Genomic DNA, 20,353 nt, shown 5'->3' with positions numbered 1-20,353 from the left:
ACTGTGTAGCCTATGCCTGTGATTTGTGCTCACCCCTAATAAGCTATTACCCAAGAGCTATTTTGTGCCTTTTGTTAGAGGAAGGAGTGACCTGAATCAAAAGAAGCTCACTCTGAAGTAGTACCTTTCTATTGCCAGCAGCCACTGCTGTGTGTGCAGATACCCAGAAAAGAAAACAAAGATATTGCCCACATATAAAGAAGATGAGAAGATGAGCAGAATATTCTGTGACTTCTTTGGCCTTTCAATGAAGCCCTCCCAAGTGCCTTTGATAAAGTATCTTGTTTTAATCCTATTCTTCATATGTTACAGATAGGTGTTCTGAACTCGGTAGAGCTACTGAAGGTGTCACAATGGAACAGTAATTCTGATCTGTGATTCTTGTCCTCACTGCCTAACACCTAATATAGAAGTTAGGAGCATAAATTCAGGAGCCAGACTCACTGAATTCGGTTTTCTCTCTGCTACATATGTATCCAATAATCTGTGTTCTTGTCTGTAAAACAGAAGAAAATATAGGCCCTATTGAATGCAGCTACTGTTAAGGATGAATCATGTGTGCATACACACACAGTACTTAGGCGTGCTGAGAACTGGAGCTAGTGTTATGTATTGGGGTTATTATTAGAGTTGAACAATTTGCTTTGTCTCTCAACAAGGGCTATTTTGACCCCCATATTACATTTGACAATGACTGTACATAACAGTTGTCCAAATGATGGGATGGAATACAGGCATCTATCGTGGAGAGGTCAGGGAGGTTGCTAATCAAATCATATGGCATTACGTAAGCCTCCTGCTTACCCCCACCACTGACTACACATACAAAGAAAGCAAAACAAAGAATACCCACTTCAAATCAAATGTCAGTAATGGTGAGATTGAGAAAGCCTGTTTTAAACTAGCAGATTATTCTGCTTTTAGTTATTAAATGTATTTTATCTACAAATACTATCTATGTTTATGTGTTCTGAGTGATTTAAAATAGAAAAAGCCTTTTTTTTGGTGGTTGAGAAAATAATTTCCTTCATGTAGCTAATTTTATATGTAACTTATATATATTATATATAACAGAAAACATAAGACAAAAGTATATTTCATCTCTTGAATGCTTATATAGGGGTTTAGAACACTCTGATAAATAGAGTGGAATGTCTATTTTTCTTAATTTCTTTATCTAGTAAACTTTCTACTGAGGACCATAAGGAAAGAAATTGCTTGGATTTGGGAACTTGCTGTTACTCTGTTTTGTGCTATAGTCAAGGTAACGATCATCACTCACATGATAGTAACTTAGAAGCTTAGAGTACATGTGTTCCAAGGCCTGAAGAATTTGCCAAGTTCATTCTTTTTATAAAACATCGCATAAGGTTTGTGTTTCCCATCTTCATGCCCTCTCAAACCGTGGGCTTATCCAATGAGTTACAGCCATCTTCAGCTACGCCTTTCTCCACCCGCTACCTCTGACCCTGTCCTCTGTACCTACTGCTTTCATCGGCCACCTCTGCCTCAGGTTTAGCTCTTCGTGCTACTCCACGAACTCCCACTCTCCATCCATTCCTGTGCTCACAGCTTTGTCCTCTAGATGACTGGCCAGTTACTCATTAGCACATCAACACCTGCCGTGCCATAGAGTACAGAGAACTGGTCCAGGCCTGTCCATGCTGCCACCTATGATTGCATACCTTTTTTATTTTTAAGTTGTGAGGTTTTTGAGTGTTCATTTGTAAAGTGTAATGGATTGGCTGTGTCGCCATGCCCAAAGAGAGGAAAAACCCAGCACATAGCATCATCTTCCATCCTGCTGTCTACTCAAGGAAACTAAGAACCACAAGACACAAACATAACAGTAACCGCACTTCAGTATGGGTCCAAATGAACCCGGATGTGCTAGACGTCAGGTAGATGCTCAGACATGCCCAATACGATAGCTGTGAACTATCAATATAAAATACTAGAAGGACTTTTATATTATGGTATTTAGTAAATTCGTGGCTTACATAGCTGTCCTCAGAAAAATGCTGCTGTGACACTTAATATCAGCATGCAATGCTTTGTGGAACAGTATTCACAGTTTTGAATTTAAAGGAATAAAGGGCAATAGGTCACCCACTTAACTTAAAAGGGACAAAACACTTCTATTTAAATAATTTCTACTATATTTTAATATCATGGTTAACTGAGGAAAACGCTTATCACTTCATTCTGTAACGTGATCCTTGTTATATGACTCTAGCGTGGTTTTGTGGCACTCTAAACTGACAATGAATCGGTAACTACTTCCTCATTGACTGTGTGGTTAAGAAGGTTCAGGTATAATGTGTTGAGCGTCTTCCAAGGATTTGTGCCAAGCCTCGCTTGTGCCCTGGGTCTCGGATTAGTAGCAGGGAGAGCTGCTTCTGTTGACTGCCACCGTGCTACAGACTCAGCTGTACACTTGCTGATCATCAGAGATTCGGACACTCAGAAGTTGAAAAGCTAGGTCAGGCCTCCCTACGATTGCAATAGAACTGTGACCCAGTCTTTCTTCAGTATACCATCATTCAGCACGTCGTGAAAAGACCTCAGCTTCAGCAACAAACTTCAGGGGACATACTTGAGTACCACCCTCAAGAACTGGTTGACTTGGGCGGAGGAGGACCCTATATTGCAGCGAGTCAGCAATTAAGTATGCTCTGTTAGGATAGTGACTTTTATAAACGGGTTGGGCCTGGTGGCCAGGATTACAAGTCCAGGTAACTCGCCTCCTCTAAATATATATAATGGCATTTTATAGTGACAGTCTGGGGCCATTGGTTAGACTGACCTACAACATAGAGACTATGGTCAAAAGACAGCCCTATTATATAAGAGGCCATTGGGTAGCAGTAGTCGTGAGATGAGACAAGATATGAGTTTCAGCAGTGACAGTTCAGACACAGCATGTAATCACGAGTCTACGTTCAGCAAAGCCTGAGGCCAGATGCTTCAAGTTGGGCAGCAGGAGCACAGCTAGACCTGCTGCGCTTGGCAGTGCTCAGAGCTCTCAGACACACAGCCATGCACCACAGGCCCTTAGGGCAGGAACAGATGCCCAAAGCCTCGAGGCAGGTGTTTTGAAGGCATGGCAGAATGAATGGTGCATCCTGACATCCTGGTAGAGATGGTTTTGGCCTGGTAAGGCCCACTCTGCCACAGCTCGGTCTCTTTGGGAATTTACTTTCTGCCTGACTGCTGAACGTGTGGTCGGTTTCTCTTTGTACAGACATGCCCTGCCAGCCTCTGCAGTGGAGGGCAGAGGGCCCTGGAACAAAACAGCATCGTGACTCATCATCATCATCTGTGGGTCATGTGTTTAATCCACTGAACTTGAGGACTTAGGTGACTTACTTGTCAGTAAAGTTCACACGGGAGGAGTTAGTGGCCGCAGATGAGACCAAGGAAGTAGGTGGGATGGACAGGGCCCTCATAGATTGTGACAGCCTCCTGGTGGAAGGAAAATACTCAACTGCTTCGAAGGAACATTTTAAACAAAGATATTTTAAGTCCAAGTTGGATTTCTAAACCAAGGACAATGTTTTATATTCAGTGCTGGGAAGGGAGATTCTGTCAATGGTAGAAGGTCATATTTCTCTGTTTAGAACAACAGTATTGCTTCCAGAAATGAAGGGTATGGAATTCAAATATCATTCAAACAATGAATGCACAAAGTCTAAGAGTATCGGTTTATATGGAAATCAACAGTGTGAGATGGAGAGTCTACTGACCTGTTTTGAATAAGATATGGTGTTTATTTAAAAAAATGATGGGGAGAAAGTTTTCAAGTTTTCTCCTTTCACATATACATGAGGGAGAAAAGTTTTATATCTATGAAGAAGAGAACTTGGAATTCTGCTATAACATTCCATAAGAGTAGGTAAACTCAAACATCTCAACTAGTGGTGCTATCAGGCTTGCCAGTCAGGAGCACAGTGATTATAAATGTACCTGGTTTCTTCATGTATATTTGTGTGGTGTGCTTACATGAACATATGTGTCTTTGTGTGTGGGGGGGTACATATATCTGTGCAGGTGTACATATACGTGTGTGCATATGGTGTGGAAGCCTGAGGTTACCTCCAGGTGTTCTCCTCAATTGCTTTTCCTCTGGTATATTGAGGTAGGGTCTCCTTTACCTGAGGCTTTCTGTTTTGACTAGTCTGCCATGGGGATTCCCCATCTTTACCTCCCCTACTGAGACCACAGGTGGGTCCCCATGCCCACCCATCTTTTTATGAGAGTTCTGGGGTTCTGAACTTTTGTCCTGGCACACTCACAGCAAGCGCTGTATGCACCTAGCTATCTCCCCAGTTCCAGGAATACTAATTCAGATGAACTTGTCTTCTTTCCATGAAACTAAAGCCGTTTAACAAAACAGGATGCAATTGAGGGGTACTTCAGTTGATACTATCAGTGCGAGTAGATTATAGTCCAGAAGATAACTTAGTTAACATTTGAGGTTTTCATCCCCCAAATACAACATAGTCTGCATCTTTGCTAACAGGATTTTCTTCAGCAATATATTCTGTTTTAAATATGTATTTTTCTTTTATCCAACAAGGTAGAGGAAAATGGCTAAAGTTGTTCCGTGATGCTTACTGAGTGAATCCAACTTTATATCTTTTCATTTAATCATATGCCTTCTTCAAGACCCACACATAAGTCATTTAAAACTTGTTCAGCCCCCAGTTTCTTTGGCAGATCGGATATTTTATTGTTATACAAGTGAAACCTTAAAAGTAGTTTCAGTCAACAAATCACATCTCCAGAAAGATGACAGAGAAAAAAACGTCGTCTTTGCGAATGTGTATGTGGTATAAAGTCCAAGTGTGATCTGGCCACTCCAATCTTACAGAAATCCAAAGGCTTCCCACTTAAAATTAAACTCAGTAGTAACAAACGAGTCTTCATTTGAACTTTGGATGTTGCTGCTGCCATTCTCCATTCTCCTGGCTTTGTGCATCCTCTTACAGGGGCTGAGCAGTCAGTGGGATGGCATATCTGATCTACATTAGTATGGTTCAAGACAGAAGGGAAATAAAACACCTGCAGACCTTGGCAAATGGCCCATGGCCAGAACCTCTAGCTCTAGAGAGGGTGAGAAAGGAAGTTTTAGCTTTGATTGCTTCTATTCCATTGAAGGGACGAGCAAGTGATGGGAGCCTTAGGTGTGGGCTGACTCGATCCATGCTGTCTGCAGTAGGTGACTGTGTGCTTTCTGCACCGTGTTGTTGTTTTTACATATTTGCAGAGTCTACTTGAACAGTAAAATAATTTGGCCTCTCCTGACAAACTTGGCATATTTTCTTCTCCTTAAATTTATGGGATCTTTGTCTGGTTTTTAAAGCGGAGGAAAATTGGAAGCCACTGCACTCAGAGCTAATATGAAGCAATGCAGTCTATTTTAACAGGTCGCTGAATCCGGCATATATTTAATGCTGGGCCCATGCCATCCAGCAAAAGTGAAATGAAGGATGATTTTTCTCTTAAATGGACTTTATCAGATTTTAAAGCTCCAACAGAGTGTTTAGAGTAGAACATTTCCAGGCTCAGGAAATCTCTACACTCACTCAGAATGTCTCCCATGAACTTTAATCCCAAGAGAATACCATTTGTAAAGTAAAGCAACACAAGTGGATTCGTTGTTAGTACTTGCCTTAAAAAATTATGTCATCCAAAATAATTTGCTATTTTCAATAACCTGAGTAACAGTACAAGCCTTAAAAATAGTGAGTTTTGTAAAGTAATATATATATATATATATATATATATATATATATATATATTTGTTTGCTTGTTTGTTTTTAAACATGGGTTTAACAAGAAATGTGATATTGCCAATTTAGGATCAATTTTTAGAATGTTATTAATATATAGACTAGTGTATCAGGCAATTTCTGTTCCTGATTCCTTTGTGTCTCTTTCATTTGGGGAGACAAAAAATGATAATATCAAGCTGTTATGATGGTGTTAAAATGCTACCTATAAGAAATGAGGAGTAAAGATTATGAAATAACCAGGCAGGGTATCCAAATGCAAATGAACCTTTCCAAATACAGAACACCTTTCAAGGGAGAAAAGTTTTCACCGCTAAAGTCTGCGTAGGGTAGAGTTCTTTGTCAGTGTATGTGAGAGAACTTGTCCCGGCTTCCTTTTCCTTAATCCGTCCTTGGGTTTAATGTTTCTCTAGCCACAGTGTTTTTGTTTTTGTTTCTAAAGATCAGAAGCTAGCTCTCCATGCTGTGCCTCTGGAAGTATCCCTCTCAGATGTTACATTTTCTCCAGAATAACTAAGTAGCAGAAACACATAAGGCTGTGTGTCAGCAGCATGCCGCCACCCCATGTGGGTGTTTCTTTGAAAGACACAAGCGCAATTCGGCTTAGGACAGTGAACAAATTGTAGGCTTAAGGGTCAGTCAGAATTCAGAGCCAACCTCCAACACATGCTAGAGGTGTGGCCTTGACGAATTATTCAACCTCTTGATTTCCCTCTTTGACATGTTGTGAGGGACTGAAGGGAGACTGCCTCACGTGGGCCTTGCCTTGTAATGTTCAGTAAACAGTGAGGGACAAAGGGAGAAGGCTTTGTGAGCGTCCTGCCGTGGAATGGTCAATAAATGCTGGTCCTGTCTATTGTAACGTTCTAAGGAAGCTACTTTGGAGTGAGCCAGTTTAGTGTGTTAAGTTTTACAGCCATTCATTGCTACCCCTAGTTCATACTTTGCAATCAGAATTTCTAGTTATGGTGCATTAGTACTACATTTGGTAAGTAATTTTAGAATACTTGCTTTTAACACATTGTATTTCATAGTCAAGAAATTTCTAGAACTTTTCTGTAGTCTATAGAGTATTGTCAGACTCTTAATGATACAGATCCTGGGAAAAGAATAGGCATTTGACTAATAATAAAGAGTTTGGAGAATAATTAGTTCACAAACTAAAATAACTAAGTTTTCTAGAGTATGTGACATTTTATAACCAGTCTATTTTAGTGTATTAGTTATAATTCATAATCTTTTGTTTCAGAGAATACCAATTTCTGGTGTGAATTTGAAAAAGAAATGTGTGTGCCCTGTGAATGTGCTCTTTGTAACAACTTACTTTTTGTCTAACAAAGCCAGGAAGTGACTAGGATCTATTGTTCAGTGGGTGTATGTGGTAAAAGACTGTTGATACAAACAGTGGCACATTACTCACGTACTAAAAAGAAATGAGCCACCCAGGTATTAAAAGTACTAGCAGAATCAAATGTGTATTACAAGGGAAAGAAGCCCATCCTTGATGCCGATGACTCCAAGGCTGCCATATTCTGAACAGAGCAGCAGTGAAAGCAGCAGCGCAGTGGTGGTTTCAGGGCTTGGGGAGATGAAGAGGTAACAGGTGCAGCAGAGAGGATCTAGGGATCAGTGGAAATACTTATATAGAGTGGTAAACACACGCTCTTGTACATTTGTCAGAAGCCCATAGAACGTTCACAAAGGGAATCCTAATGAAAACCACAGACCTTGGGCACTAATGGCCACTGCAAGCTGGTCACATATAATGAATGTGTCTCTCTGTATGGTGTTGATCTTGAAGAGGTTATATGCTTGTTGGTAAGGGGGACATAAGGGAACTCTGTTTTCTGCTTAATACTATTCTGACTATAAAACTGCTTTAAAAAACCCTCCATTTAAATAAAACATAGAACATTGAAAAAAGAAATAAAAAAAACACATGTACCCCCATTTTTCTTGATAGCCAAAGAACAGAGTTTGATTCTCTGGGTCTGGTTGGGATGTTTTTGTTTTGTTTTTGTTTTTTTTTAAATTCAAGTTAATCATAGGCCTTCTAAAAAAATAAATTTGTGTTTTTTTATTGTTTTTCTTGTGCTATACATTTTTCTCTGCTTTCCTCCTTTCCTCCTCTCACCCCTTCCACCCTCTCCCATGACCCCCACATTCCCAATTTACTCATCTTTTCCTACCCACTATGTAGCTTCATGTATGTCTTTCTCAGGGTCCTCTTTGTTGTCTAGGTTCTCTGGGGTTGTGGACTGTAGGCTGATTTTTCTTTGCTTTATGTCTAAAAGCCATTTATGAGTGAGAACATGTTATATTTGTCTTTTTGGGTCTGGGTTACCTCACTCAATACGGTTTTTGTATAGATCCATCCATTTACTTGTAAATTTCAAGATGTCATTATTTTTTTTACCACTGAGTAGTACTCCATTGTATAAATGTAGCACATTTTCTTTATCCATTCTTTGGTTGAGGGACATTTAGGTTGTTCCCAGGTACCAGCTACTACAGATAATGCTGCTATGAACATAGTTTAGCACATGTCCTTGTGGTGTGAATTAGCTTTCTTTGAATATATACCCCAAAGTGGAATTGCTGGGTCTTGAGATAGATTGTTCCAAATTTTCTGAGAAATCGCCACACTGATTCCAAAGTGACTGTACAAGTTTGCACTCCCACCAGCAATGGAGGAGTGTTCCCCTTTCTCTACAGCATCTTTAGCATAAGGTTTCATTGGCGTTTTTAATCTTGGCTATTCTGACAGGTGTAAGGTGGAATCTCAGAGTGGTTTTGATTTGTATTTCTCTGATGAGTAAGGATGTTGAGCATCTCCTTAGGTATTCTTCAGCCATTTGAAAATTGTCTGTTGAGAGTTCTCTGCTTAGGTATGTACCCTATTTTCTTATTGAATTATGTGTTCTTTTGATATCAAGTTTCTTGAGTTCTTTGTATATTTTGGAGATCAGTCTTCTGTCCAATGTGGGGTTAGTGAAGATCTTTTCCCATTCTGTAGACTGCCATTTTGTCTTGTTGACCATGTCCTTTGCTTTACAGAAGCTTCTCACTTTCAGGAGGTCCCATTTATCAATTGTTTCTCTCAGTGTTTATGCTGCTGGGGTTCTATTTAGGAAGTGGTCTCCTGTGCCAATGCATTCAAATGTATGTTATTTTTCATTCATGTCTGTTTTCATAACTAATAACTTTACTGTTCATTACTGTTCTCAATAGTACTAATGGCTTTTTAGTATTTGTGAAGTTTAAAAAGGAATCTAAATGAACAAAGCTTTAGTCTCTATGAACTTGACAAACTCGTAAACAAATTTCTTTTAAAAAATCACATATTTCAGAGTGTTCATGCACACGAAGGAATGTGAGTGTGTATGTCTTAGTTATCTCAGGTGCTCAGAATCAATGCACATGCCTTGCACATGCCTTGCACATGCCAAGCAAGAGCCCTCCCATTGAGCAACATCCCTGGCCTAAATATTTCAGTCTTTCAAATAATCACATGCCATTACTGGAAAAACATAATTAATATTTTGATGGTTACATAATGGCATGCATGTTAAAAATGGCTGAGCTTATTTTATGTGTGTGTGTGTGGTTTCAGTATGGATGCATATGTGAGGTGTTTGTGCACATTCATGGGAAGACAGGGCTCCACCCTGGTTGTCTTCTGGGATCACTCTCTACTTTATCTTTTTAAACAGGTTTTGTCACTTTAAATCTGGTGTTCACGAATTGGTTGGACCACTGGCAAGCAATGCCCATGTCTCCTCATACCGCAGCCACATGAGTAAACACTTAGGATCTGAATTCAGGCCTTCATTCTTAATCAATCGGCCAGTACTTTAGTAACGGAACCATCTCCCCAGCCCTAGACTTATATCTGTATTACAAATTCAAGAGCTAAAAAAATAATTATCTTTTGTATGAAAATAGTTCATGGAAGTCTTTAGATTTTAGAATTGAATAGGAGCACCATGGAATGCCAGCAGAAGATAGCAATTTCTCTGGATCTATAAAAGAAAGATCTTCAGTTGCTGACGCCTTCCATAGTATCTGTTTAAGAAACAGATAATGGAGACCAATTGGTGTCATGGCCCACAGAAGGCCCTCTTCCTGGCCTTACATTGACTGCAGAGGTTCTAGCTCGGCTAATCTAATGAGCACACTTTTGGTGTTAATTAAAAATCACCTAGATAAAAAGGCCGGAAGCCCTGAGTGTGAACCTTTAACTGAAGCGTCAACCTTTGTATAAAAGGGAGCAAGGTCGTTAACCAGTAGGCAGGTATTTTATAGGCAATAGCAGCGTGAGTGACAGCCCCTCCTCAGCTTTTCTAAGATTATTTCCTGTAAAGAAACTATTCTCAGCAGCAGTGCTTTGCTCCAGAAAATGTGACTAGACATTCATGCACAAACAAGATGGTTGCTAACCTCTAGCTTTGAAGCAGCTAAATTATTATTACCCTTTCAATATTTTATTGTTTATGTGTGTGTGTGTAGTTTTGCTATTGCTTTTCCTTGATTGTTTGTTTATTTTGTTTTGCTTATGCCTTGAAATCTGACACGTTTTGTAAAATAGCATTAGAATTTTATCCTAAAGAGATCCCTTATATGTGCATGCCTTTTTGTTTTTTGCTAGAGCTATAGATGTTGACTTTTTCTTAGCAAATGAAGATATTTCTTAGGAACCCCCATTCAATTTGTGCTTCATAAGTAGTGATTACTAGAATTATCTTTTTATACTGAATTTATCGGACATTTTCTTCCTAAGGAAGCTGCCATTGCTAACTAACCATTCTTGTTTCCTAGAGGAATTCACAGTAACCCATTAATAGTCACATAGTAGCATTAAATAATTACTTCTCTATGTATCTCCTGGTGCCCTTCTTATAAAGTATCTTGAAGTTGGGTGAGAATATAGTCAGGCTATAGAAATCTGAAGAAAATTCACATGCACACAAGTCCACGTGTGCAAAGGCAGCCCCAGCATCCTGTCATAAACAAATTGTACCCATAGCAGCAGAAGGAGGAAGTAGGGTTCTGTAGGAAAAGTCAAGCAAGACTAGTAGATGTTGGCCTGATGGTGCTAAACCTCAGGAAATACCATAGCTGAAAGGAACTGTACCACAGTGGGCAGTCAGCAGCTTGGCTTGGAGAAGACCAATTCCTGTTTTTCTTTAAATCCATTGCCAGGCCTGCTAGTGTAGAATGGAGCCAATTCGCGTTTCTACGTAGCACAAGGCCAGGCCAAGTGGATTTTTAGCGTGGACTGGAATCAAGAGCTAAAATGGAGGAATAGCCTGAGAGCTGAACACTTCGGGACAGGAAGGGGCAGGCTGTGGCACGAGGCTCTTTCCTCCAGCCTCAGCTTGCAGGCTGACAAGGTGTGGTGTGTTATGTTGCCAGTCCCCCTGCCCTAGAAAGGCCTCCCCCTGTGTGGGGAGCAGCTGGAGAGCCCAGCAGCTGCAGAGATTCGGAAGTAGTCTCGGAGGCGTGTAAGGGTTCACAGCTTTCCTCTTCCTCTCTGCCGTGCTGGGCCTCAGCTTCTGCCGTCATAAGATAGACAAGCCCACAGGGTCTGGCGAGACTGCCACGTGCCTAATTCAGGCAAGCGCCTCTCACAGTTCACTGTGGTAGGTGTGTGACAGAGCTTACTCACTTCCTCCTCTGCAGCTCCCCAACTCTAAAACCCACAGTGATGACGACTCGTACGACTTTATTTGTAGAACAGACTGTTTAAAACCCTAAATGCTATCCAAACTGTGAAAGTGCTACTCATCCACAGAAGAGAGAATTAACCAGAAGTCTGCGCACGATACTGCATACATGCCGGGTCTTAGGGACTTGACTGATTTAGAGCAAAAGGAGTCCACAGTAGGACCAGAGAAGTCTGGGATTCTGGTACTGTGGCTGACAGCGTAGGGTAGGAGCAGAGGAAAGTTACTCCCACCTGTGGGAGTTTGTCTACCCAGATACTCACAAGCAGACCCGATGCCTGTAAACCCGAGGCTGCCGTCAGAACTGCTAGGGCCCATGTAGGTGCAGGAACAGAAGTGCGGAAAGGTACATGTCTATACAGGTGTACATATGTGTAAGCGCACATGAACATGGCAGTGTGTGTGTTCAGGTAAACATGTGCGTGTGCGTGTTTTTCTGTGGAGGCCAGATCCCATCCACCTGTGCTGTTCTCTAGGAACCCTTAACCTTGATTGGTATTTTGAGATGAGATGGCTCCTTGGTCTAAAGCTTGCCCATTTGGTTAGTCTGGCCAGTCAGCCAGCTCCACCTCCTTTGCTCCACTTCTGGCGATTACAAGTGTGCACTGCATGCCTGACTTTTTGTGTGGATGACTTTGTGTGGATGCTGTGACTGAGCCATCTATCCAGCCCCAGCACAGTATGTTTAAGTGGCTTAAGCCAGAGCCTTTGCTTTCAATTTACTGCATCTCCATCATTTCTAGTTACTCTGAACCAGACCATTGCATCTTACCTGGTTCTTTTATTTTAGCCTCTTTCTTGATCAGAGCCAGGCAAAGGTAGCAAGCCTGAGATCTTGCAGAAGAAACCAAGTTGAGTTTTATCTATCCTCCATCCTTTACCTCCATGAAATGTAGTACTTTCAGTTAAATAGAATTCTGATAAACAAAACTCTTTTTTAGTGGGATATGTGTACATTTGCCTTGTGAAGTTACTCTGCTTCTTCAGTCGGGCTCTGTCTCCATTTACAATGCTTGTCCCAGCATCACTAGGTACTCAATAAGTTGAATTGTCATTGCAATATTGGGAACCAGGACCTTGGAAATAGAAGATTTTCATAGCCTTAGGAAAAGGGAGAGAGAGCTAATGTATTTCAGAAATTCAAAGAGAAATTGAACACAGCATATGAATAAGAGTTTTAATTTAATGCAGGGTAAAACTGGAAACTACCCTGGCCAGGAAGGCAGGCTCCTCTGTGTAGCAGGAAGATTGCTAGAAGGTGACGAGGGTGGGGGCCTCTCTAGGGGAGAGCCTTCTCAAGACTTGTAGGTGGTATCTTGGTACCTGCTTTAAATGAGGGCACTCAGTGTTTCTGGATGTAACCATGATAGAGTCCAGGTCTGCAGTCACAGAATGCAGAGTCATTGCACAGTCTGCATTCTGTCACCTCTAAGCGACATTGGCCTTTCTTTTCTGTCCCATTAATTTACTTCTCCTTCAGTTGCCCTGATGGCCCTGGCTCTGAGTTTCCTAAATGCCTGCTTGCCTTTCCCAGAGTGTTCTTTCTTATCTCAGCCCAGCCCCAGAAGCCTGGGAGAGGAGCGAGAGGCTGGAGTGAGGGAATAAAGGTGAGCCTGCCCCGGGGAATGGGCGGCTAGTCAGCTCACTTGTACTTTTGACTCCTGACTGTGCCACCAAGGAGGTTCATGCCGCCACCACCCTCCACTCTGGTTTGGAAATACTAGTTTTAGATTCACAGCAAAATGGAGCAGCAAGGTTCTAAAGTCTTCCCTTTGACCTCTCCTCCTGTCAGTGCCTTACACCACAGCACATCATTTGCTATAACTGAGTCCTTGTTTTTCCTTTCCCGACAGTTTCTCTGAGTAGCCAGCCGGGTTCCAACTCGTGATCCTCCTGCCTCAACCTCTCAAGCCTTATCATTTCAAGCGTGCACCGCCACACCGAGTCAGGATTACTCTTTTTGAGGAACGAGAAAGCTAAAAGGTTAGCCCCTCGGACAGCCGGGCGCATGCTCACTGTTCAGTGGCTCTGGGTTTATCTGAAGGTTCTGCCTCTGCACCTGGTCTCCGGCTTCCCAGGGCCCCTTCTGGGTGAGAAGTCTTGGCTGAGAGATAGGGTGAAAGGATAAACAGGGGGAGGGCTGGCTAGATTGCTGCCCCTTGCTCCCTTATCTGGAACTCTCTTCTGTGGGCTAGGTGAGTGGAGAGGCTATGCTCTAATGCTCTCCAGTTACTTTGTCAACTGTTCCCTTGCACTTTCTTGTCTCAGTGCCACCAAAGACTGAGGAGAGGTTGACACAATGACTTAAAGATATTTTCTGTTGAGCTTGTATCTGAACATTCTAGAAGTTATTTTTATATAGCAGTCAAGTCATTTCTGGCAAAGTTTGGGAGAAGCTTCGGTCCTGATTTTATTTTATTCTTTTTTTTTCCCTACTGGCAAGATTTTAAGTTATGTGTTTTTCGGAGAATGGAGCCTAAGCATAATTTAAAATGGGGCTTGGAAAATAGCTTGGTACGTAAAGGCTTGCTGTGCAATCACGAGGACTTAAGTTCTGTCTCCAGAAGGCTCACTGTAAAAGGCATGATGTGATCATGTGCATTGATAATCCCTACCTTGGGGAGGTGGGGACAAAAGGATTCCTGGGGCTTCCTGGCCAGCCAGCCTAACCTACTCAGTGAACTCCTGAGTAGGAGTAGTGACTTCCTCGGTCAGGAACCCTGTAACAACCAAACAATACCCATGGTTATCATCTGGTTTGCACATAAGTATGCAAGCCGTTACCCACATATGCTCAAGCCCACCTCAGCCACCAGCACACACAAGCACATAGTTTTAACTGTAATAACTGATAAGGTAAATAGATCTCTTTTACCCTAGACTTCCCCTGAGCAGCTTCTAGAACAACAGGAACTACAGAACATCTCTTTAGGGCCACACAGCCAGCCGCCTTACAAGTCAGCAAGGGTGGCTTTGTGTCTCGGCCTCCACGCTGCTCGTCCTTCACTGTACGCTGTCACCCATTAGCTCAAGAGCCCACTGGCATGAAACTCTGAGTTTTGCACATCTAATTGTTTTTAAATAGACTAAGCAATTTTAGCCCCCGGAGCCTGCTTGCTTTACATAGTCTGTGAAAGTTAACCCAACATCTGTTGGCTGTTGATATGTAGTGGCTACTGACTTTCTATGTTTTATAATTCAGAGATTCCTACCCTTCTAATGGACTCCCTGCACCCCAAACCCCAGAATTGCCTTCCATCCGTTCCCCTCCCCTTAAGGGGTTCCCGTAGTTTCTTGTCCTAAGCCTTTGGATGACCTCATGCTATGAAAATTCTTCTCTTCCTTACCCATCTCGTGTTCAAATCTTCCTAGTTCTGCAGCCAGAAGACCTTTTAGAATACATGTTCTAAACCGGGCAGTGGTGGCAAATGCTCTTAATCCCAGCACTCAGGGGGCAGAGGCAGGTGGATCTCTGTGAGTTTGAGGTCAGCCTGGTCTATAAGAGCTAGTTCCAGAACAGGCTCCAATGCTACAGAGAAACCCTGTCTCGAAAACCCAAAAGAACACATGCCCTAACATATAGATGGGACTTCAAAACTAAAGACTGGCTCATTGCCCTAATCTAGAAATGACCATTTCCATTCTTTCTGTCTCCTTCTGGGTAGCAAATTTTTGTTTGTGCTATTAAATGTATATATATTTACAGACAACTCGGGTAGAGTAGTACATATATGCCTGGTTTGTGTATATTTGTCCTTTCTGTTTATATACTAGGAACAGTTATGATGAAACTTGGAGATTACAAAGATCAGCGACATATTTCTCTTTTAATACAAATGATCCTAGTGCTTAAAATGCATTGAATGTTCACAGTGTGTTGGTCTGTACGTTCGTTAAATGCATAATTTTATTGAATCATCACAACCAATGAAGCTCTCCTTTCATTCTTTCACATCTGATGGATGCAGAAAGTGGGATCAGAGAGATAAATCGCCTCACACAGATACATCAGTGTTGTCAAAGCCGGCATAAGAAGCTAGTTTGTGAGGCACCTAGACCTGCCCTGTGTAGCATTCTTAAATATAATAATGTGGTTTTCTGTAAGGATGCACAGGGAAGTAAGCAAACAGCCTCATCAGGCAAAAAACTGCACTGCAGAGAAGAAAGGAAGAGATTTTGACAACGCCAGGAATCAACAGCATCCTTTGTAATTCTGTAATTGCTCTGCTCACCGGCACACCGTGGAGGACTGAACACTTACCTCATTTCTGCCTCTCAGCCTCCTCTTCCTTTTCCCTCCAGACCCTCTGTTTTTCTTGTTGCTTTGACTGCTGTGTGACCCCATCCTATGACCGTTCTTTGTGGATTTGTACATCACTGTTTCTACAACAGCACCTGGCCTCTGGATTCTCTCAGAATGTCTTCCCAAGTATCCCAGATAGAGATGGGCGGGTCAGTCTGGCTTCACCCATGAGTAGTAAGAGTGACTGACAAGAGACCTCACTTCAGAGGCTTATGACTTCCCCCAGTTTTCTCGCTTTGAATCAAGTACCAGGCCCTGGATTATTTGGTTTGCCATGGTCAACCACAATTTGCAACAGGGTGCCAAGTGTGATGGCGCATACCAGAGGCAGGTGGATCTCTGTGAGTTAGAGACGATCCTACTCTACCCAGCGAGTTCCAAACCAGCCAAAGCAGCATACTTAGATGCTGTCTCAAAACAAACAACAAAAACCAATTTACAAAATGAAAGGGACTTTAAATGGGACTGAAATCACAAGCGTTCTAAAGGAAGAAGTGACAGCCCAAAGTGTATAAGTCTGACTGGCAAAAATGGTGAGATTTTTGAAAAGATGCTTTTAATATGTCTATCATGAAAATCTTAAGATTATATAAATAACAGAATTATTTCCTAAGGTAGTTCCACTAACAAAAGTACAGCTATGAAATCTACCAATAGCTCAGGGGAAATACAAGCATATTTATTGTCTTTCCTCTGTCCTTGGAAAGACATAGCCTTTAAAAGAAATTATTGAGCACAACTGTAGAGCTGTACGGTATTTTATTCGTCTGATTGTTCTGTATTTGTAAGCTTTTATTGAGAATGTATGTGAGACTGTTAAGCTTCCACAATTATCTTTTAGATTTTAGGAGAGATAGGCTTGTGTGCTTCCCTTTGAATGTTTTAGCATCTTATTATTCATGGAGTAACAGACACTCAATAAATGACATTGCCTAATTACTCAGCCCTGATGTCAACTGTAAAGAATAGTACAAATTGAGAAATCGTTTCTGTGAGCACAGAGTCAAGGAGAAGCAAATGCTTTTTTGCATATCGTATGCTTCAATTCCTTCCTTTCTGGGTCAGGACAATGGATTGCTATTGCGCAATTTTGTGTCCTTCCTTTGTTTCTACTTACTGTGTTAGCTCTGCTCTGCACCAGTGCAAATCCAAGTCTGGTTTGCTTTCCATTCCTCTTGTGAGGGTTTCAGTCACTGCATTTGAAGACCTATTCAACCTCTGGTTTAGCCCAATTTGAATTCCTCCTCTTAGAATGTCAAGTTACCCAATTAAGTATACAAAACAGAACAAAATAAAAGGTCTGTGAAGAGGGAAGATCAATCCTTTCATGGACTTTCCTGGTGACAGTTAAATGTTAGAAGGGACCTTCTTTTCTTCTGAGTGTGCTCTAACACTGAGTCTGGAGAGACTGAATGTTGTTGTCCCCATGGTCCCACAGCTGGCTGTGGCAATACTGTAGAATAGCAGGTACTGCTGTGTTTTCAAATATCTGCGATGTCGTAAATCTGGAATAACTAATTGATTTTATGTATGACTTGTGGATCCAGTAGCATGATTATGCTATGCATACATACACCCTTTCATATATATATATATATAAAATCTTACAGCTTGATATACTATGGCAGATTATTTCACCCTAAGGTGATCAACACTGGAGCCCATCGACATATGGTTGTTTGCCTGCACTTTGCAGGACACTGAAGAAGGCACTCGTGCTGTTCCATTCAGGAAATCTGATCACATTATTATCTTCTTCTTTTCTAACTTTAACTCAAGTTAGTTCTCTAACTTGAGAACTCATCAAGGGATGAGAAAACCATGTTGGGAAACATGTAGCAATTAATGAAATACCAGCAACTAAGCAAATAACATCTGATCTTCCCATAAGGAAAAGGGTAAGAAAAGCTAATAGGTTGGTTGGTAGGTAGGTGGGTAGGTGAGTGGGGTAGGTGGATGGATAGATAGATAGATAGATAGATAGACAGACAGACAGACAGATAATACTTATGGGGATTATGTGATACTGTACATTGTATAAATGATAATCCTTCCTTCAAGGCAGTGTCTTATGTAGCCAGCAGATCTCAAACTTATTAGGTAACCAGGCATGGCTTTGAACTTCTAACCCTCCTACCTGTACCTCTTGAGTTTTGAGCTTACCGGTATGTGTCACCATGCTTGGTTTGGATAATTTTTGACAAAGCAGCACCCTTGCTGTGGGAAAGCTATAAGCTGTTTTAAGCCATTATGAGTATATATCACTAGTTTCCATTCAGATTCAAAGCCAGAACAATAACTATAACATGTTTTTGTTTTATATGAGTAGCATATTTCAAAGCTCTTGAAATTTTAAAGCATATTTGGAAATTCACAAGAATGAAGATTTTAGCAAAATGCGGCGCACTTGATGGAGGGTGGGTGTCAAAACAGGTAAAACTGGGATACAATCTCAAGGGGTTTTGTGGAATTCTTATAACTGTTCTTTCCGCGAAGCTCATTGGTTTCTATCGTCTGTGATATGAACACAATTGGCTTTCAATATAGACTAACATTTATAAACACACAACTGCATGTCATTTGTCAGGCACTGTGCTGCGTGCAAAGACACAGACCATGCTTTTAGAATCCTACCATGAATCCTGTGAGAAACTGTGATCCTGGTTTTTTTGGCTGAGTAAAGATGACCTCAACAGAAGCAACCTCATCCATGCATGTGTGACCAATCAGTTGGCATCATAGGCAGGAGGAGTCCAGTTACCTAGCCTCAAGTCTATTGCCCCTTCCAATAAAGTTAATCTATACAGGAAAATCCTTGAAAACCTTACCCTGTAGACACATTTTCTGCTTACTGGAAGATCCAGTCTGATACCTGAAGGGAGACATTCTGTTACAGACTCATTAGAGTGAGGTGGTGGAATGTGAAAATTCCCGCCCTCAGGCTTTGGAGCCAGGCCAGTGTGGGCATGCGAGCTGGATCCTTGGCTATAATGTCCTGACTCTGAGTCAAGCTTTATTTTGGCTTGAAATGCTGAGCTTCAGTCTCCTCATCTACCAAACCAATATGGTTTGAAGATAAATGTTAAAGGGTTCTGGCAAAATTGGAACACTGTGAAGAGGGGAAATGGTTAGCCCAAATCACCAGGAGATAGTATATAGATTCTTGGTATCTTGTTACTAGGAACATGAGTGAGGATGAAGAATACGATGGAAAATAGTTAAGGGAAGATGTCCATTATTGTGTTCAGGGACATGCATAGACTCTGCTTTGAATCTAACTGAAGATCTTTTGTGATAACTAACTCTTGAATAGTATCAACAATACATGATACTTTGCAAAAGCATGTTTATGTTTATTTGTTTTATATGTGTATTTTCCCTGAATTTGTATGTATATGAAGCATGCTCATGCCTAGTGGCCAAGGCAGTCGGAAGAAGACATCAGATCTCCTGCAAGTGGAGTTGTGGATAGTTGTGACCCACTATGTTGCTGCTGGGGACTGAGCCTGGTTCTCTGCATAAGTAATAAGTGCTCTTAATTGACACATTGTCTCTCAAGCTCCTTATGTGATGCTTTACATGGTCCCATAAAATACAGAACCAGATGAAAACATTTTCATATCATGTCATATTTGATGACTGTTACTATAAGGCAGTGACTTCAATAAACATGAATTGAGGAACCCTTAACTTTTTAAAAACTCTGTATATAAATAGTTATAACCCAGGACTGGTAACACAGGACTATAATCCTAACAATTTTGGAGGCTAAGTCAAGAAGATTGTGAGCTCAGACCGGGCTACATGTTGAGTTCAAGTTCAGTCCAGGCACCTAGTGAGAGGCTATCTCAAAATAAAATCTCAAAGGTCTAATGAGATGGATCACTGAAGGAGTGCTTTTCTATTGTGTGAGAGGCCCTGTGTTTAATTTTCAGTCCTTAAAATAGTAATTATTACGCATAGACTTTGAATCATAAAACTTTTTTGTTCAATGTTTATGGGACAACTGGTTTTATTTAAAAATATTATTGATCTCTAATTTGAGAATAGGTAGAATCCATCTCCACTTAACATATGTATACACAAATACATATTTATTAAAATCTGATTATAATACACAAAAGATTTTCAAACTCCTGGCATAACTGTAGGGTTTCTTTTTCTTTCCTGTACTTATTTCAAAATACTATTTCATACTTCTTGGTTAAAAAGCATTGAAGTATTTCGAGTGATAACCTTGAATATTTGTCTATGTAAACAAAATAGGAAGGACCTTGTACAAAAATATGAACTCAAAGTTTCCAGATCTAATATTTTGTAAGAATGAAATAGATAAATATAGGAATGACTCATCACTTTAGGATGAACTGAAGTTCTGTTGTTGAGAACTGACTTATGAAGATAATCAATATATATCATATATCATTCATATATATATTATAATATGATTAAATAGGTTCCAAGAAGGAAAATTTATATTTGTAAGCATAAAGAAATAATGCATGTGTTCTGTTTATGTCTGTCCTAAT

At 40.9% G+C, this 20,353-nt stretch overlaps 1 protein-coding gene across 2 annotated transcripts in view; it reads left to right on the top strand.

Moving 5' to 3' along the window:
- Man1a1 (mannosidase alpha class 1A member 1) overlaps positions 1-20,353 on the top strand; it is a 177,325-nt gene that overhangs the window by 21,897 nt on the left and 135,075 nt on the right. The gene's annotated exons all lie outside the window — the stretch shown is intronic.

This window comes from Myodes glareolus, chromosome 1 (genome assembly GCF_982192425.1).
Source record: "Myodes glareolus chromosome 1, mMyoGla1.1, whole genome shotgun sequence".
NCBI lineage: Eukaryota > Metazoa > Chordata > Mammalia > Rodentia > Cricetidae > Myodes > Myodes glareolus.
Note: the sequence above shows the minus strand (reverse complement) of the source record. Positions and strands in the feature narration are given on the sequence as shown.